This window comes from Meriones unguiculatus, chromosome 20 (genome assembly GCF_030254825.1).
Source record: "Meriones unguiculatus strain TT.TT164.6M chromosome 20, Bangor_MerUng_6.1, whole genome shotgun sequence".
NCBI classification, from domain to species: Eukaryota; Metazoa; Chordata; class Mammalia; order Rodentia; family Muridae; genus Meriones; species Meriones unguiculatus.
The window spans coordinates 69,657,317-69,676,510 of record NC_083367.1 but is presented as its reverse complement, the minus strand read 5'-3'; the positions used below and the strand labels follow the sequence as shown (position 1 = coordinate 69,676,510).

At 47.4% G+C, this 19,194-nt stretch overlaps 1 protein-coding gene across 5 annotated transcripts in view; it reads left to right on the top strand.

Annotated features, from left to right (window-relative positions):
- The first annotated feature begins 3,029 nt into the window (after window positions 1–3,029).
- Plekhg1 (pleckstrin homology and RhoGEF domain containing G1) overlaps window positions 3,030–19,194 on the top strand; it is a 208,500-nt gene continuing 192,335 nt past the window's right edge. For 2 of the 5 annotated variants that reach the window (XM_060373155.1, XM_060373158.1), the window contains exon 1: window positions 3,030–3,180. The gene's annotated coding sequence lies outside the window, so the exon portion shown is untranslated. Of the gene's footprint in view, window positions 3,181–3,236; window positions 3,615–19,194 lie in introns of those variants that run through there. The other 3 variants (XM_060373156.1, XM_060373160.1, XM_060373157.1) reach the window with 2 other exon arrangements.

Here is a 19,194-nt window from a genome sequence, read left to right as displayed (position 1 = left end):
GAGTCTTCTTTCTTTTCCTCTTCCTCCTTCACTTCCACTTCCTTATCCTCTTCCTTCTTTTATTTTGTGTTTTAATTAAAGTCCTTCTCTCATAAAGATTTTGAATGTTTTGCCTTTTCAACCTTTCCTGATACCAGAATATTAAGGAGGCTTCTCAGAAAAAAAAAAAAAAAAAAGTCCTGATACTAGAAATGCTCTAGGAAAGCCTTCTCTTGGTTGTTTTCCTCAAAGGGTATCAGGTTGCTGATAGAAAATGCTACATGACAGTATTTTCACAGATCCTGCATTCTGCTTCATCACATGCATTGAGCTATCCATCTACCCACACACATATCCATCTATCATCATCAATCTTTGAGTGTTGGGAGGCAAGATTAATTGCTGGGCACTCATAAATAAGCCAGACCCACAAAGGATGGCACAGGGGAACCAAAGGACACCACGGTGCTCAAATCATGTAAGGAATGTTTGCTTGGAAATCATACGTGTGTTGGGTTCCTAGTTCATGCTTAGGCACACAGAATCAATGAGACTTTCTTGCTCTTTCTGCTGATTCCTACACTTCTGATTTCTCATTGGTAAACTGAGGCAACCAGAAAAGGAGAAGACAGGGAAGGAAATATTATAACCTCTCCATAAATACAGCCCGGTAGTTCAGTGGGGTGGTTAGCTGCAGAGTGTACAAGCAGAGTGTGTCTTGTCACTGGATTGTGTTGTCCTGCTAAGTCACCGGGCTCAGACCTGCAAAGGCCTGAGAGGAGAGTCCGAGTGGGGAAGTCCGACTTTGTTCCCCTCTTCTCCAAGTGCTCCCAATACTCTCCAAATGGCTTCTCTGAACCCTGAGTCTTTACAGAAGGATTGATACCAACTCACAGGATTAACAGAAACCACAGATGTGGTACAGTTTTCCCAAATCCTAGAAGGGTGCATTCTAAAACTCCAAGTTAGCACCTGAAAGCCAACAATATACAATGTAACATTTCCCATTCATACTCCCCGATGATAAATGATATTTTATAAAGCAGGTATATTGAGAAACTAGCAAGGGCCACTAATAGAATAGAATGACTCTACAATATGGAGTAATAGAATGACTAAGTATCATTACTCTTGGACTTCAGGGCCATCAATAAGTAAAGCAGGGTCACTGGAACACAAGCACCGTGATAATACAGCAGATGATCTGGTGCATGAGACAGCAGATAGTAAGAGTGTGTACAGTGTATTTGTGCTACTTTTAGGTCAACACGAGCTAGAGTCATCTGAGAGCAGGGAGCCTCAACTGATAAAATGCCCCACAAAACCCAGCTGCAGGCCAGCCTGGAGGGCATTGTCTTACTTAGTGATCCGTGAAGGCCATTATGTGTGGGGCCACCCCTGGCCTGATGGTCCTGGCTGCTGTCAGAAAGCAGGCTGAGCAAACTCGGAAGCGGTACTTCTCCGTGGCCTCTGCATCAGCTCCTGCCTCCAGGTTCCTGCCCTGCCTGAGTCCCTGCCACAACTTCCTCCAAGGATGAACAGTGATGTGGAGGTGTAAGCCAAATGAGCCCTTTCCTCTTCTCTTGGCTTTTAGGGTGTTTCATCGCAACAATAGTAACTATAACTAAGAAAGCAGGTACACCAGACAAAGGAATAATTTCCGTCCCAGCGGGATACCAAGCAGGCCCGCCAGAGTTCATTTTGCTATCAGAGTGATGGACAAGTTGAATGATGACCTGTATCTTTATGAAAAATGTCACCCAGTACCATAAGAGTTCATAAAACGTGCTACAGTACAGGAGATGCAAACAGCGCAGGGGACAGGCGAAGTTTTTCTGTGAGTTCCAGATACCAGGGAGGTTCTGACCAAGCCTCAAAAGCAGAGCTGTCCTGTCTATGAAAGGAATCCAGCACCGGTCCTACGGGCCTCCAAGGTCATTACAGGACTCTTTTTCAGTCCCACAGCAAGGCCACCACGTGAACACATTTCAAACACAGCTCAGACCCATAGCTATGCCAATGTGTGTCATACTCCACAAAGGTGTACTTTGTCTCAAATATCTTCTCTGATTTTCAGGACTACGTGCACCTGAGCATTCAACAACGATAATGCTTAGGCGGGACTCGGTGAATGCGGGGGAGTTTCTGAGGTTTCCAGCCCATCCTTTTATTAGATCATGCGCTCAACTCCACGGGGTTAGGTCACCGTCATCACCGCTTAAGAGATAAGTAAACTGTGGCCCGGAGAGATTATCTAATTCCCGCAAAGCCGCACAAGCTGGGAGCTGAAGGTTTTCCAAACAAGCGACGACCGACCGCGTGGGCGCGGCCTTAGGCCCGGCGCGGCCCAGGCACACTGACACACCTGTTGAGAGGTGCCAAGTGTTCAGAAAGAGCATTGGCGTGAGGAGCCGGCACCTTTGACAGAGCCCTGCTTTTACCGGCCTGACGTATCAGCGGCTTTACACATCTGGCTGTCACAAAGGCCTCTGCCTCCTTTTCCACTTTTGTTTTCTGTAATCAAAGGTAGTCCGGTATGTTCGCTGGAGGGATGCCGGAACGCTCTAAGTGTCCTTTTCCCATTTTTTTTTATTTATTTATTTATTTATTTATTTATTTATTTATTATTTTTAAGTGTTGTGATCCCCACAAACTACGGTGCGAAGCTCTAGCGTGGACACAAAGCAATCGTTTTGGATCCTATTTCAGTGCGCTCTAGGAAATGGACACGTCCGAGGCTTAGCTGAACCTGAACAGCTCATTGGGGGTGGGGGTGGGGGGAGCAGTATGTCTGCGAAAACAGTAGCAGAGATTTTTTAAAAAGAAAAAAGAAAAACCCTTTCCCCCCTGGAGGCTGTAATTTGACTGCTGTCTTTGGCAAAGCTCCAGAGAGCAAGCTTAATCTCTCTCTAAGCAGCCTCCTGCTCCCCGCCTGGTCGGCCGGCAGGGCCCCGAGGGGGCGGGCGGGGACCGCGACCCGCGGCTGCGGCCGGAGGCGCGGGGCGGGGCGGGGCGCGCCGGGCGCGGACCGGGAAAGAGGAAGTGGAGGCTGCAGGGCTCGGGGCGGCCGGAGCCGGCGCTGGAGCGCAGCGCAGCGGGGCCGGCGCTCGGGAGCCGCCCCTCCCCGGGACGCGCGCCCGGAGCTCGGCCAGCGACCGGACCCGGGAAGCCGGGACTCGGCCACGCGCCCCGGACCTGCAGGTGGGACGGGCGGAGCGCGGGCCCGGGGGAGGTCCCCGCGCTGCTCTGGGGAGGGTCCGGACGGGTCGCCGCGGCGCTGCCCCGCCGCCTGCTGGAAGTCCCCCTCCGCCTGGCCGGCGCCCCCGCCCCTCGCCGCAGCCGCCGCGGCCGCCCTGTGTGCGGCTCCGCGAAGTTTGCTCCAGCGCGCCCGGTCCACCCGCACCCCGAGGCCGGCGGCACCGTCCCCAACTAGGACACTCTGGGCCAACCCCGCGGTAGCGGTGCGGGCGCGAGGGCGGGGAGGGCTGTGCGGTCCGCTGGGAGCAGCCCCGCGGGGCAGAAACTCGCGTGGGCGCCCCAGATCAGCGAGTCGGCGCTTTTTAGGAGCGAGCCCGGGAGGCCAGACCCTGCGTCCCACCCACCGCCCTGACGCACGGTAACTCCTCGCTAGCACGGTGTGTAGGCTGTTGGCCGGGGGAAGGGGCGCGGGGTTTGGGGTGGCAGCGGGCCCCGGGGTGCCGGCCAGAGCAGGTCCCGTCTTTGTGCCCTGTGGCGTCTCAGGGCTCCGCGCAGGACGCCCGGTGGAGGAGAGGGTCGTGGGCTTGCTGGAGCTGAGGAACAATGAGGATGGCTTTGGGTGAAGTATGGAGTTGGTATGTGTAAAGCTGACCCTGTGTGCGGCGCTGGAATTTCATTAAGCTCCGGCGGCTCCCGACGCTCTCTTTGTACCGCCCTCAGGTGGCCGGAGCTGCTGCACCTATTTTTGATGCCCCCAAGGGAAAGCGAGTTTGGCTTGGCAGGGCATCTTCTCAGAAAGTGCCAATCATCCGGGGAGAGTTGTTTTGGGGATTTGCCGCCCACTGGATACAAACCGTACACAAAATTCGAACTCCAGAACGCTAAGCCTGGGTCCGATTTCCCATTTACCTGAACTCCAGGCTTACAGTGTCTCAACGCTGTAGAACCCGGGCTCGGCTTTTAAAGCCTTTTTGAATTTTCAGTTTCTGGAGTTCACATTCTTTCAAAAAAATGGACGGATTTTTTTTTTTTTTTAAACTACTGTAAGACTTATCTAAGCCTATCGTGTCCGGGATCTAAAACCTCTCAGCTTTAGCCTTGGACTGTGGGACGTGAGAACAAGCAAGGCATTGACTTCCTCTCTGATAAAGCGAGGTATATGGACCAGATAGTTTTAACTGGCTTCGCTCCCCACAGTCCAGGGGTTTGGTTTGGTTTTGTTTTGTTTTGTGTTCTACTGTAGTTAACACTTATACACAAAAGTGATGGCTTAGTGTTCCACCCTTTAATACCTTTGATTCTGGCGTTTTGTCCTCTTGGACTCTCACCGTGTCCAAGCCACTAAAACCAACCAGGAAGAAACTTTCTTCTAAAAAGTTCAAGGACCTCCCTGGCTTCCTCCCGAAGTAGGTCCCCACCAGTAATCCTTGTGTGACCTTCCTTTCATTTCCCGTACATGACAGATTTCCCCCAAAGCTTTTTGCAAAAGGACAAAACAAAGTGAGAACAGAACAGTGATTGCTAGTTAAATTTGGGCCCTAAATCCGCCTTACTTTGATAGAATTTGTCTGCGCCTCTCTTTCCCGAGTCCACTTTTTCCAAAGCCTTTAGTATAGATGATTATTTGAAATAAACAAAAAACTTTAAAAACCTCCCATGGGAGATTACAGCTAACATTCAAAGAGGTTAAACCATCACATTGTAACTTGTAGAAATTGGCAGCCTAATTTTTCAAAACAGCCAGTAGTATTTTACTCTCCTAGTTTGTGGCCATGATTTCTTCTGGTGATTTGATTCAGCTTTACTAGTGTGTATTCTGACATGGAAAAAAAAAAAAGGAAGAAAAGCTGAGTAACCTCAAGTCTTTTGAGCCTTTTGTAAACTAAAACAGCTTCTGATTTATGCTTATTCTCTGCCCTGAGAGCCCCTTCTTGTGGGTTTTTCTTTTCACTGTGGATAGCTGAGTCTATGAAACAATTGTCACCTTGTAATCCCGCTGCAGAGGTGATTAGATCTCTGGGCTATTCAAGCAGGATAGCTCTGGATGGTGCGGCCCTGCCTCTGCGCCTTAAAGATTAGAGCGATTAGGGGCAAGTATTCTAGGATTAGCCCTTCCTTGAATGTGACGCTCCTGTCTGTGAGCTTGCAGACAGGGACCTTGCTAAGGAAACTGTTCTAACTTGACATGAGTTATTTTGTAACTAAGGAAAGTAACAATTATACTAGATCATTCTTGGGCTTTTCTCATCTTTCCCTCTTCCTCCCCCACACCCCTTTCTTCCGTATATTTCAGAAAGAATGCCCCCTAGCTCCAGAGCTGGACTGAGGACTGAATGAAGTAATCCATATTAAATGTTAGGCACATGTGGTGTGCTTTGAAGATGATAGTTGCTGATAAGCTGATTCGTGAAGGGAGGGATTTTGCTGGACACTCTCCATTGGCGGAGCTGTGGTTGAACTCAGCTGTGACTGAAACCTGGTCCTCTGCTACCTCAAAGTGATGGTTGCATGGGACTCATGTTCTTATTTATAAACTACTTTTTGTTTGGTTTGGGGTGTTGTTTCCACTTTCCTTAAGCAAGGTCTTACTATGGAGCCCAGATTGGCCTTGAATTCACAATTCTCCCCCTTTAACTAAAATTACAAGTGAACATTACCACACCAGACTGTGGTTCACTCTTCAAGAAAAAAAAAAATATCACTCATCTTTTGACATAAGAAAAATATGATTTCTTAAACAAAGCATTTCCGTATTCAGGCATAGGTGAGAAAAGCCACCTTTCCTTTTCTTTTTTTCCAGACAGAGTCTCTCCAAGTACCTTTAGACTTATGTGTAGCAGGCATCTGAGCTATTCGTGTTTTATCCCAGGCCTGCATCGATCTCACCTGATGAAATGAAAAATTGACTCCAACCCACTGGACCATTCAGAGTCACGGGCAGCTGTGCCAAATAGAACTCATTGACAGGAGAGGGGGCTCCACATGATTAGGAGCTGGCTGACTGCATAGCTAGCAATGGATGCCTCAGCGAGATGACAGGCATGCCTGCTGATCCCCTGGCAGTGGGCCCTGGTTCATTGCTGAAGGGCTTGGCCCTGGGAAACCTAAATACTGGAGAACAACTTCAGGGGTGCATGGCTAACCCCCTTGCCAGTGATTAGGAGTTGAGTGGAACCCTAGCTTTCATGTTGGAGTCTGAGTAGCTTTTCAACCCATGCAGAAAGGTTCCTGAATACTTTTTTTTTTTTCCAGTAAGGCCAAGTAAAAATTTCCAGATTTTCTTAGGTGAGCAGTGGCTGTCTCTGTACCTGTGCATTTTGTACCCCTGATTAAACAAGCTGTTCACCGAGAGGACTTGTCTTTATTTCCAAAATACCCAAGGCTGCAATGACTTTACAGCATTTGTGTTGCATTAGTTATTATAAGTAATTTAAGTTAAGGCATGTGAAAGCAATTTAAAGTATATAGGGAACTGCAGAGATGGGTTGATGGTTAAGAGAGCTTGCTACTCCACAGAGAATGGCAGTTTGCTTCCCAGGACCCACATCTGGCTCAGAATTGCCTGAAACTTCAGATTCAGGGGATTTCTTTCATGCTCTTTTCTGGCCTCCTCTGGCACGTGTACTCAGGTGCACGCACACACCCTAAAGTATATAGGAGGTATAGAAGATGTAGCTCAGGGGTAGTGCACAAGCTGAGTTCTCATACTGCCTGGGTTCAATCCCCAGTATCTTTAGCCCTAAAATGAACTGTAAGAGAATTTGTGTAAATTGAAAGTTCTACTGTATCTTCTATAAAGGATTTGAGCATCCATAGAAGAACCCCATCAGAATACCAAGAAATGTTTGTCTGTATTAAATTACTGCCTGACAGGAAGCTAAAGCCTTCTAGCTTCACAATTCCATAACCCTGCTCTTTATCCCTCCCATACTAGCCAAGAAGAAAGTCAATCTGAAGGGTGTTAATGTTAGGGTAAATCTTTTAAAGCAAATTCCAGCTACGCCCACTTGTAATAACTCGATGGTGCTGGGGTGGCGGGAGAGCCAGGGTTTTCCCTTTAATTAAGAAGGCTGTTTTGGTAGCTTTAATAACCACGGTGCTACCGAGGCCACAGGAGGAGCTTACCAACAGAAGCCAGCCTGGCTAAAAGCTAAGCACCCCTTTGACGGCTAGAGGTGGGGGGGGGGCATCCTTGCAAAATGTCAAAGGGAAGAAGTTAGGTGGATCTTGTGATAGTTAAAGCTTCAGAGGAAAGAGCAGACCCAGAAGCCATCGCGCTATCGAGTTAGCTGTGGTAGCTGCAATAGTATAGAGGGAGTCACAGGGGCGCTGCACACGTGAGTGACCTGTGGGTAGGCAGTCAGAGAGGAGGAACAGAGGGGGTGAACTCTAGCCCGGGTGCTGGCAAACTCCTACAAACAGCTAGGTTTCAAGTATCTGGGGCTTTGTGGTTCATATGTGTCTCTACCATGTGGTATTTGATCTGGGGGATGTTTTGTTTGCAACCACTTAAAAACGTAAAAGCTGGTGGGCATAGGGGTTCATGACTCTAATCCCGCCTCTGAGGAGACTCGGACAGAAAGCTTGCTGGGAGTTCGGGGCCAGCTGGCTTGCAGACTGAGTTCCAGGCCAGCCTGGGATACTGTGTGAAATTCTGTCTGTAGACAGTAAATAAATGAATATGCACATTTTAAAAAAGTGTTAAAAGAGACCTTTGTCATGGAACAAAAACAGGATGTGGGGCTGGAGGAATGGAATGGTCAGTAAAGTTCCCTTGCAAGCACCAGGACTGGAGTTTGTATGTATCCATGGAAAAATTCCAAGAGTGATAGTACAGGCTAGCAATCCCAGCTCTGGAGCCAGTCAGCCTAGCCTAGTTGTTGATGTTCAGGCCAGGAAGAGACCCTGTCCCAATAGAGAAAGGAAGAAAGGGAAGGAGGGAAGAGGAAGGGGAGTGGGATGGGTATACGTCACCTGGGGAATGACACCAAAGGTTGTCATTTGCCCAGTGCACATATCATGCACATGCTTCCTCCAGCAACACACATACACTCACAGAGAAAGAGAGAGAGGGGGAGGGAGAGAGGGCTGTATTTGGCCCATAGGTGTAGGTTGCTAACTATTCTGTGTGAAATATTTGATGTTTATAATATCATTCAGTATTTCCATGGAGACCTACAGTAAGAAATTTCACAGCCACTATCTGAGTTGATGCAGTGCTGACTGGTATGAAATTGAGATCTTGTCTTTTCTCTGACTTCTCTTTACATTGGGGTTGGAAGTCACTGCTGGACATTGCAGCTATGATGGAAATGGCCATGCCACATTTCCATATTCAGCTTAGACACATAATGAGTTAGACACATAATGGGCGGGGGTGGGGCTTGGTTGAGTTGAAATTAAAGCTACATTGAAACTTATCATCAGCAACTCCATATGGAATGAGGACCGAGCCCCTGGGCAGGACAGTGTGTGAGCACTTGCTCTTCTTTAGTACATTCCGCATGGTCCTATGTCACTTTCAGTCAGCAATGCTTGCAGCCCTGAGGGGACCATGTTGTTTCTCACAGACAGTGAATCTCTGTGTACAGTGTAAGGACGTGTTACCTCTTCAGGGACCTTGTTTATCACACTGGGCAAAGACGTGTATGCATCTCCATGCTTCCACAGAAGCCTAGAGCTGAAGCTTTTTAGAGCCCAGAAGAAGGCGGTGATTCCTGTTGATAGACAATCTATCAATATTCTATCAAGAACATCTTTCAAGCTGAAAGAATAGTCTTGATTTCTTCCTTCACCTGCTGTGGCCTACCCATCTTTCTTTTTTTAAAGATGGGGTTTCATGAATCCCAGGCTGGCCTTTCACTCCCCGTGTAGCTAAAGGTGGCCTCGAACTTATCGTCTTGCCTCCATTTTCCAAGTGCTGGGATTTCAGGTACTCGCCGTGCGCTGGGTTTCTTCAGTACTAGGTCAGACGGAGGTTTTGCTCATGCCAGTCAGTCACACTACCAGTTGAGCTACAGTCTCCGTCTCCAGTTCTTCATCTTTACAGTGATCAACAGTGGACTCTCAGATCCTAAGAATGAATGAGATTTCCTGCTGTAAAAATTACTTCTCACATTAGCAAATGACCAGTGAATGTTAAATTTTATGCTGCTCAGATCCGTTAATTGAGAACCTACCTCTAGCCCTTTGTTATTCTGCTTTGTCTAGAATAGTGTCTGACAATCGTGGGAGGTGGTCTCCATGGAGATAGGATGAGGATGATGGAACAATCAGAGTGAGGATAGATGGGCTACTCTTCACTGGTGGTCTAGGAGTTCTCTAGAGGAGGCAGCATTTCCTTGGGACCATAACCATAATGGGTTGTAAAGGAGCTCTAAAACGTACTCTATGATCTGCTGGCAATCAAAGCGTTAGGCAGACACTCCACCACTGCGATGAATAGATTTGGGGCTCCAAATGTGCTGTTTTCTATCTTTTAAAATAATGTTGCCTGTGTTTTCGGTCTCACTCTGTAGTCCATGGCAACCTCAGACTCCACACCCTCTCCTACATCCATGTCCAGGATGCTGCAGTGTAACATGTTTTCATGTGTTCTCCATGTAAATCATGGCTGCACAGTGTCCCACGGATGCCTTGCACAGAGATGGACCTTCCTTTTCTGTCTCTTAGCTCTCAGATACTGACTTGGATTAGACAAAGAGTTTAATTAAATATTAACATAATAATTTAAAAATACTGCAATACATCTATGACATGATGTATTTTTTAAATAGTTAAAAAAATCACTTCAGTCTGTCCAGAGGGTCTCCAGTGAATCTTTTGTACGTGAACTTGACTTGCACCTAACTTGTGAAGGGTTAGGTTGAGTCGTTCCGACAGCCAACTAATTCCTTAGGCAGCTGTCTGCTGAGGTCTGTGAATCCTTACTGCAGTGTAACTGCCTCTCCAGAGCTCCAAAGGCGTTAGCTCCAAGCTGGCTTTCTTCTGTTTTTTAGATTTTATTTAACACGAATGTGCCTTTGCCCCTCCCTCTCCCAGGAGGCTGACAGTCCCTCTGATGGAGAAGGTTTCTTTGTACAGTGAAGTGGAGGAGGCTCAGCTGCAGTCAGACCTCCTTCCCTGCTCTGGCAAGCCTCTGGGTTTTCACACCAAGCTGACTTCCTTGCAACAGAGCTCCACCCTCCTCCTGGGGAGGGGCCCTGGGCTACTCACCCCAGACTCCCAGCCTGGGTCAGGACCTCGGCTCTGCACCCCTACTTGGAGCCTGCTGCCTTCCCCAGCTCTCTCCCCTCTTGAACCCTCTGTGGGCGTGTGTTCACCTCAGCTGTGATCAACTGTACCTTTGTTCTGGTTTGTTCTCCATCTCAACAAGCTACCCAGGTCCCTAGCCTCAACGTCTCCAGCTAAGCACTGAGGTCAGCACAAAGTCCCCTTCCTATGCCCAGGTGGACCTGGTGCTATCGAATGGTGCCTGGCCCAGAAGGGAACAAAGCGCAGGCCTCCCCTTCCTTCACCACTGTTGCCTTCCTCCTTTCACTTCCCGTGTGTTTAAGGTCCCACGTCCTCCTGGAGGACTTCAGAACAAACACCCTAAGAGACCCACAGCAGCTGACTCAATCAGATGCTGAAACTCACAGCCAGGCATCATGCAGAGCTAGGCGAGTCCAGTGGAAGAGTGGGAGGGGAGGTTAGAAGGACTTGGGGGGGATAAGAACGCTGCAAGACCAACAGAGTCAACTAACCTAGACCCATGGGAGCTTACAGAGATGGACGCATCAAGCAAAGAGCATGCACAGACTGGACCTAGGCTCCCTACCCACGTGTAACCGATGGGCATTTTGATCTTCATGTGGGTTTCCTAGTATGACATGGACTCTGTTGCCTACTTTCAGTCACTTTGCCCTGGCTGGGCTGCCTTGCCTGGCCTCAGTGGGTGAGGGGAGCTCCGTCCGGGTGTGATGTGATGTGCTGGGTTAGATGGGGTGGGGGAAGCTCCCCTCTTCAGAAGGCAAGGGGAGGAGAGAAGGGGTGGAGAGGATGGGAGGAAGGGAGGGAGGGCCCAGGACCGGGAGGAGAGGCTGGGGGGAGGTTATGATCAGGATGTAATATAAATATATAAATTAAAAAAAAAAAAAAGAACAGATACTCAGTCTAACTGAAATCTGAGTCTTTGGAAACAAGTAGATTCAAAACAAAAGTCATTCCCAGGCATTCCAGGGCTTCGTGTTCAGCACAGTCCAGCCTGGATCACGATGATTTAAAGCTGTCACCAACCTGTGACAGAAAGCTGGGGATGGGCTGGTGCCAGCAGGAGAAGGAGCTGTGGAGATCAGAGCTCAGCTCCAGGGGCTGTGATTACAGGCATCCTCCAACCCTGACAACTGTGCTTCTCTGACGTGCTGCAAGGGAAGGGAGGACTTTAATCTGAGGCATGAATACACCGTCTTGTGTTTTGTCCCTTGAGCCACATTACCCTGTTATTAGTCTAAGTACCCATGTGGTCCTAACGTGGCATAGCTGCCTCAGAGGAGGACATGGCTTCTTTTCTGAAATACTCACTGTTAACATATCCAGGAATCTCACACTTTTTTAACCATTGAAACCACCAAAGGAGCCTGAGAAAGAGTCTAACTCAAAGATTCGGGATCACTGACGGGAAAGATATGTAGGAGATTTGGGTTAGGGGAGATGCAGGCTGCTTAAAAGCGAACCAATTATCCGGGGCCTTTCTTGTCCTTTCTAGGAGGCTTGGGAAGGAATAGCAAGGGTGGGGCTGTGAGAGTGATCAGATGGTTTGGCAACAGATGGGATGTGGCGCGGCTGATTAGTATTGGCTTTGCTGAGGAGAGTGCATTAAGCGTTATTTGAAAGCTTCTGAGACTTAGCTATGGAAGGAAATCTTGGTGGTCCTGGCTTGTGTCCACTTTTTCTCGCTATCTGTATAAGATAATCCACTCCCACAGCACACACGTATGCCTTCAGCAACTGGGAGTCTGGATCTGACTATAAAGAAGGCTGTTTAATCCTGATCCTTCATAATATCTGACCTCCAAATTAACTACAGCGATGAGAGTAATATGAAAATGATGATTTCATGGCCCGCAGGTGTGGCACAGTGAAGGCTAGATCCCAGGCAGCTTCTGACAGCGTTCCTGTCCTGAAGGGCTCTTCCTTGTATCTGCTTCCTTTTTTAACGTACCTAGAATGGAAGCAGATACTATGAGGTTATAAAAACCTGGGAGGAGTTGCATACTTAGCGACAGCCTTCAAAATCCTCAGTGCCCCCGAGGAAAAGAGGAAGACTCATTCTTGTGTTGTGATCTGTCATGTGTCAAGATTCTGCCCAGCCCAGCATCTTTGCTTAAACAGTTTCTAAATTGGAAGTTAACATTCCTTTGCTCCTGGAGAGATGGCTCTGTGGGTAAAGTGCTTTCTGGATTTGAGTTCAGATCCCCAAAGAAAATATAGGCGTGGCAGTACACACTTCTAACCCCAGTGCTGGGCGAGGGAGGGAGAGAAGGCAGAGATGGGTGGGTCCCCAGAGTGGCATGACCAACCAGTGTAGCAAATCCATGAGCAGTGGGTTCAGTGTGTGACCCTATCTAAAGGAATAGTAGTAGTGGTAGTGGTAAAACAATCATGTGGAGAGTGAGGGAGACACACACATCTACCTCTGGCCTCTACTTGTGTACACATGCGTGCACAAAAAGAGAGAGGGTGAGAGAGAGAGAGAGAGAACATGATTTCTGCACTAGGTAAAGACATACCAGCAGCAATTGTTCCAAATTTATGCTCAGTTTTAGGTTGCTTGTATATGCAGAAAACGCTTTGTTCAGAAATGCTCCTTCAGCGAAAACATTCCTTGTTACCTTGATGTGCATAATGTGTATTTATAGCACTCACCTGTTATCATCTTGCATTTCCCTTCTTTATGGTGATCCAAATTTAAATGCTGCTTTGGGGTGACTCACCGTGAAATCACTGTGTGCATGGAAATACACACGTGTTTTCCCAAGGTCTCAGTTAGAAAGAGTTGAAATGGGTGGCGAGCATGAAATTAGGAAGGGTGCGTGTTTGACTAGAAGGTTACATGTCACCTAAACTAAAAGTACACAACTGTATAATAAAGATTTTATGAAGCTGCACATGGTGAAAAACAATTGAAATCCCAGCCCTCTGGAGGCCCAGGAAGGAAGATTCAATAGTTCAAGGCTAGCCTGGGCTACATGGCAAGATCCTAGGTCAAAAATACTAAAAGGAAAGAAGGGGAAGTTTTAAGTGTAATAAACCTGATAGAGAGTGGCTCTCACACTCTGTTTTTGGCACATCGTGTTAGTTTTACGCTCTTTACTAGATAGCGGGAGCAATAAACAAACATGAACGTAACTGGACCAGGTTATCTAGGGGTTACAAGGCTGTGCCTCGAGCTTCCTGAGGCAGCAGTCCACCTTTCAAGATAAGGACGTGCATTTGGTTTGCTGAGGTAGGGACCAGATATTCAAGATGCTGGTTTGATTAACAAACATATTTTTCCTAGTTCTGGCTGTACGGTGAAGAGCAGAGCAGACCAAGTCTGTGAAAGGGTTGGCTTCAGGCAGCCATGCCACACTGCCTTTCCCTAACTTGTTCTAAACTTGGAAACTCAACAGAGATTGTGTTTATTCTGGAACAGAACGAACTCCCAGAGATATTATGGTGGTAGGAAACACTTCTAACACTCAAAATCAACCGAGAAACTCGCACAGTCCTAAGTGAAGTATCAACTGTGCCACAAGAGTTCGCATATTCCTCCCTGGGTCTGGAAAAGCATCCTGACCCTTCAGTAAGCTGTGTTTCTTGGAACATACAGATCGCTCCCAGTTCATCCTTCCCCCACACCAGACCTTGAATTAGTGGCTTGTCTTGAATTGTCATCCAGCTATCTCTTCCTACATTCTGGTGGAAGTGTGTTTTATGCTAATGTGTGAGTTCTGGATACGAGCTACAGTGCCAGGTCACTAGCCTGTGAGTGCAATTCACAACCAAATTTTAAAAGTCCTCTTTTATTATTCTCAGGATCAGAATTACTCAGTCTTACTATAGAAAAAAAAGATACTTCTAAACCATTCTGAAGAATGTTAAATGGTACAGTAATTAGCCTATGATAGTATAATCTTAGTTTGTAAGGATATGTCCAAAATACCCCATCATATTAAAGAAAAATGGATTCTGCTGGCCTAGTTTTAATGATTATGCTGACTAGAAAATTGACAAATAACACTTCTCCTGGAATATTCTAACTTAAAATTTCTGACTCAAATAGTAAGGCCCAATTATGTTTCAAAATAAGCCAATAAAAGGGGGCAGAGCTCCAAGATGCAGTAGGTTGGTCTGAGCCTCCCATTTCTATTCTGATCCCTCCTGGGATTTATCTATCTGGCTTTTGTCCGCTGACTCAAAATCACCCACCTAGAACTGGACTCACAATCTCTGTTCCCAGACATACCTCTAACTTCCTGCCCCCCTTCCCCCACGCCAGGCATACACACATTATTTTCCAATTCTTTTCAACAGCACCACCATTCAATGGTCACAGCAAGGCATTTTCCTTCCCTGTCCTTTTAGCAACAATCATATTCACCTACCCATGCCTCCTCCCCATCTTTTTAGAATCCTGCCTCTTGCCTGGACTATTAGGACACTATCTGTGGCAGCACTGATGGCCCTACCAAGAACAAATCTGAACACTGAGAGCATTTTCCTGGGGCCTCTTCTGTTGGCTTAATTCCGGTGAAGGTTGGTGGGAAAGACGAAGTAGAGAGATATGTAAGTCCCAGGAAGAAGGCATTTAGGGCTTCTTGGTCACGTCGATCTCTTATACCTGAGGAAAATCCCATAGGCAAACACACAGACTTTCTTTGCGAAGCACCCAGACTCCAAGTACTGTATCTAATCTTCATTGATGTCATTTGGCCCGATCACTTGGTTATTGATGTAGGGCTCATTTGTCCCCTTTCTCTCCTTTTGACCCCTAGCTCTCTGTTTTCTATCTAGCACCAAAGTGAGTGAGTTATATCGACCTTCTCTGTGGATCCCCTCCTCACTTGGTTAGAAGCTATTTCATGGGGTTTTATAAGACGTGCTCCCTGGCCTAGCTCCTACATTGCTGTCACGTCATGTCACATCACGTCACGTCACGTCGCCTCGCCTCACCTCGCCTCACCTCACCTCACCTCACCTCACCTCACCTCACCTCACCTCCTGACCCTCCCCAGAACTTACTCTTCATTAGCCCGCTGACCTCTTTGAGATTCCCTGATATTCCAAACTTCAGCCCCACACGGTTTCCATCATTGCCTGGAACATTCTTGCCTACCTACCGGGGCCTTACTGTCCCTCTCTGTTGTTGGTTTTCTGCTCAACAATACTGTCCCCTTACTAAAGAAATGCCTGGTTACTTTTATAGAATTAAAATCCATAGAATTCTTGCAAGCACATCCTCCTCGCCCCACTTCGTTTTTATGGCTACCTTTTATCAACACCTGCCGTGGAATATGCCTGCCTATTGTCTGTCTTCCCCATCCTTACTAGAGCAGAAGTTTTGGGTGGTTCACTGCTGTGTTTCCAATGCGTTAGTGCAGCAACCGTCGTGGAGAGAAGGTTAAACTGATGTTGCTTTGACAATTGCCATCTCTTCCTGTTTGCTATGTTCTGGTGTCTGATTCTTTTACATCACCTTCTAGAACAGACACTAGCAGCCCAAAATATTGTGGGTGGCTGAATAGTGATGACGATGACGGCGGCGGTGGTGGAATGGTAGTGATCTTGGTGGTGAGGGTGGTGGGGCTGATGGTGAGGGGAGGAAGTAGGTGTCGACGTGAGGAGGAAGATGGAAAACCTCCCCCTGACTCCTCTTCCCTTATTTTTGGCTTCATACTCTGGGGCTTCTGGAAAAATGTCCAGAGGAGTGCCTGACTCTTTTCTGAAGAGTCTGTTCTCCAGCTCCATCTTATCTAGATTTTCTGCATCACTGTGCCCCTAATCCTCTAACGCTACACGCAGGCTCTGCCTTCTAAGTCTTCTCAAGGCAAGAAGTGTGGTGTAAGTTATGCTATTACAGATCTCAACTCTGGAGCTTGGCCTGGGTTCAAAGCCAGCTTCATCACTTAGAGGTTCACTAATGTTGGACAAAGTGTTGACGTAAGCCCAGGACTATCGTCCTACACATGGTAAATGAATAACAACTTCCTGGAGTTTAGTGGGAGTTGATTGTAGCCATCCCTTAACCTGCTTTCAGTGCCCAGCCCTAACAGAGAAAAAGTTAAGGAAACATTAGCTATGATTATTATTATTATTATGTTTCAAAGCAAATTTTATAAAATTCAAATTATCCTCTTATTTCTCAAGAACAGATGTTTTCATTTTTATTGTTTCTTTGGTATTAGCTCCTTACCCTAATAGAAACCGTCAGCTTATCTACACCTCGTATTTGACTACTATGTAAAATAACTATCACACGGATATGGGAAGATTATGTTTATCTACCTAGCTCTTACCTCCCTTCTGTGATCTAATTGACATACCATAAATTGCTACTTGTTTATTATTTTTTTTAAGTTCCTTGAAGGGAGGAATGTAGCCTCTAATTAGGGAAATTTCCAAACAGAGGTAAATGGAGAACACACAGTAATGAACCCTCACATTCCCAACCTCAAGATTCAGCAATCACAAACATAGTGCCAGTTCATTCATTTTTTTCCTCCCCTGCTTTGAATTATTAAAAGTAAATACCAAGACAGGGTGTAGTTCAGTCCTCGTACGTGCTTAGTGAGTGCAAGGGCCTACATTCTGTTCTCGGCCCCTTCCAAAAAGCAGTTTCCAGATATCACAGTATTTTGCCCACAAATGCTTCAGTTTCTTCCTGACAAACTTTACTACCACTGCACAACTGTAATGAAAATGACACGGCTCCTTAATACCTACTTCTGTCCCCTCTTCAGCCTGCTTAAATCCTGTTAGCGCAAGACTGCTTGTGTGTATAGCGCGCCGTTGAGCCCCTAGCGTGTTAACAGGCAAAGCAAGGCTTAAACGAATGAACGAACGGTGTATCCGAACTGAACTTTAGGAGACGGCGCTGTTAAAAATACAGTGTACATGATGCTTGTAGTCCTGGGCCGTGTAGCACTTTGGTTCTTTGGCAAAGCTCAAGTGAGTTTTACTGGTGCTGAATGGACAGTGTAGGCCGCAGGGCTCACGTAGTAACAGAAGCCAGCTGCACCGTCATCCAGTCAGCAGACACTTTCAGCGTGCCCCCGGGGGCCACTGTTCTTGTGTCTGGTTCTTGACTCAGGCGTGAAGTCCCAGCTGCCTTTCTCCTCTTGAATGGGGAACAAAGGTCACCTGGTTCTTGCTTTTGGCTTGAGTTGGATAAGCTGCATTTGGCTCCGAACTGCAGTCTTCCCGGCTGCTCCTTCAGCATCAGGCGGGGGGTGATGTGCTGCTGGATGAGACTGTTATGAACGCTGACCGATAGCAGTGGACGCGTTCGGCCTTGCTGCTTGGCCAAGCAAGGCGGGCTGTTTTGGGCATTCTCTTATGCTGAGGCCACGTGGGTGGCAACAGCCAAGGCGAGAGCTGTTGAGAAAGAGATCAGGGCCCCTGGTGGGCTCTAGCGCCCCCTGGTGGGCTCTAGCGCCCCCTCGCCCTGCCCCTTCGTGCTCTGCTGGTCCTTGCATCTCAGTCCTTGTTTCCAGGGCAGGCTTTCGGCTCGCCCACAGGGCCGGCGGTCCCCCGTGGGTGAAGTGTGCTTTTCACCCGGTCTGCACCCTGCCCACCGGAAATCTGAAGAGTTTTTACTGGTGTAGAAGTTTAAGGAGAGATGTGGAGACTCCCTTCTCTTATGAGGTACAGCAGGGGGAAATCGGTTTTCTCATGAAAATCAGGCGCTGTTCCACACTATAAACTTGGGGGGTTTTGTGGCCTCCCCAGAGTTAGGTCTCTGTCCCCGAAAGCCCTGAGGGAAAGGCTGCGTGGCACTGCAGATCCACATCTGAACAGGGTGGTTGCCTAGAGGGGGAGCTGCTTCACGCACGCAGTGTCCCTGACTGGCGCATCAGGCGCGCATTGGCAAACCCATGTTTATAGGTTGACGCACAGGTTTGTTCCCTTCCCATCATTCACCTAATGCGTGGACACTGCCCTTTCAGTGTCTTGTTTGAATTAGTCATTCTGTATGTCTAAGATCGCCCTTGATCTGAGGCAAATAACTGGTATTTGAAACAAATACTGTGTTGGAAAATTGATAACCTAAGCCACACCCCTCTCTCCTGACACAGCAGACGCGTGACTCTGACACTAGTGCCTCATCACATACCCCTGTACCTTTTCCTGCATCACCTGTCTGCATCCCTCACATCAAACAAAACCTGCAGGACAGCCCACAGGTGTTCCTGGGGTTCTTCCTTGGCCTCAATTGCCCCTTCAGAGCTGGCACCTGCCCTGTCTTCTCTCCTGCACCTCTTCATCCTCTTGAAACTTCCTAGTAGGAAGCTTATACTGTGAACTTACTTAAATTCCCATAACAGCAAAATTGTGTGTGTGTACATGTGTGTATGTGTGTGTACATGTTTGTATGGATAGGTATATATATGTGTGTGTGTGTTTGTGTGTATACATGTTTGTATGGATAAGTATATATAGAATGCCTGTATGTGCATGAATGTATATATGTATGTATATATAGTTTGTGTACATGAATGTATACATACGTATGTATGTGTATATATGTGTATGTCTGTGTGAATTTACATGGGCTAGGATATCTTTAAGAAGAATCAAACCAGAAAGGAATCAGAGTGATAGGACCTGCTGTGAAGAATAGAATGGAACTGAAAACATGGATAGGGAGACTGAAAAGGCTGGGTATCTGGTGTAAGGAGAAGTAAGCCCCCGAGAGGAGAGGGGTGGCTGGGTGGTCTTCTCTCCCGCTGGCCTGGCGACCATAGCTCCCAACTGGACTAGAGAGCAGCAGGTACA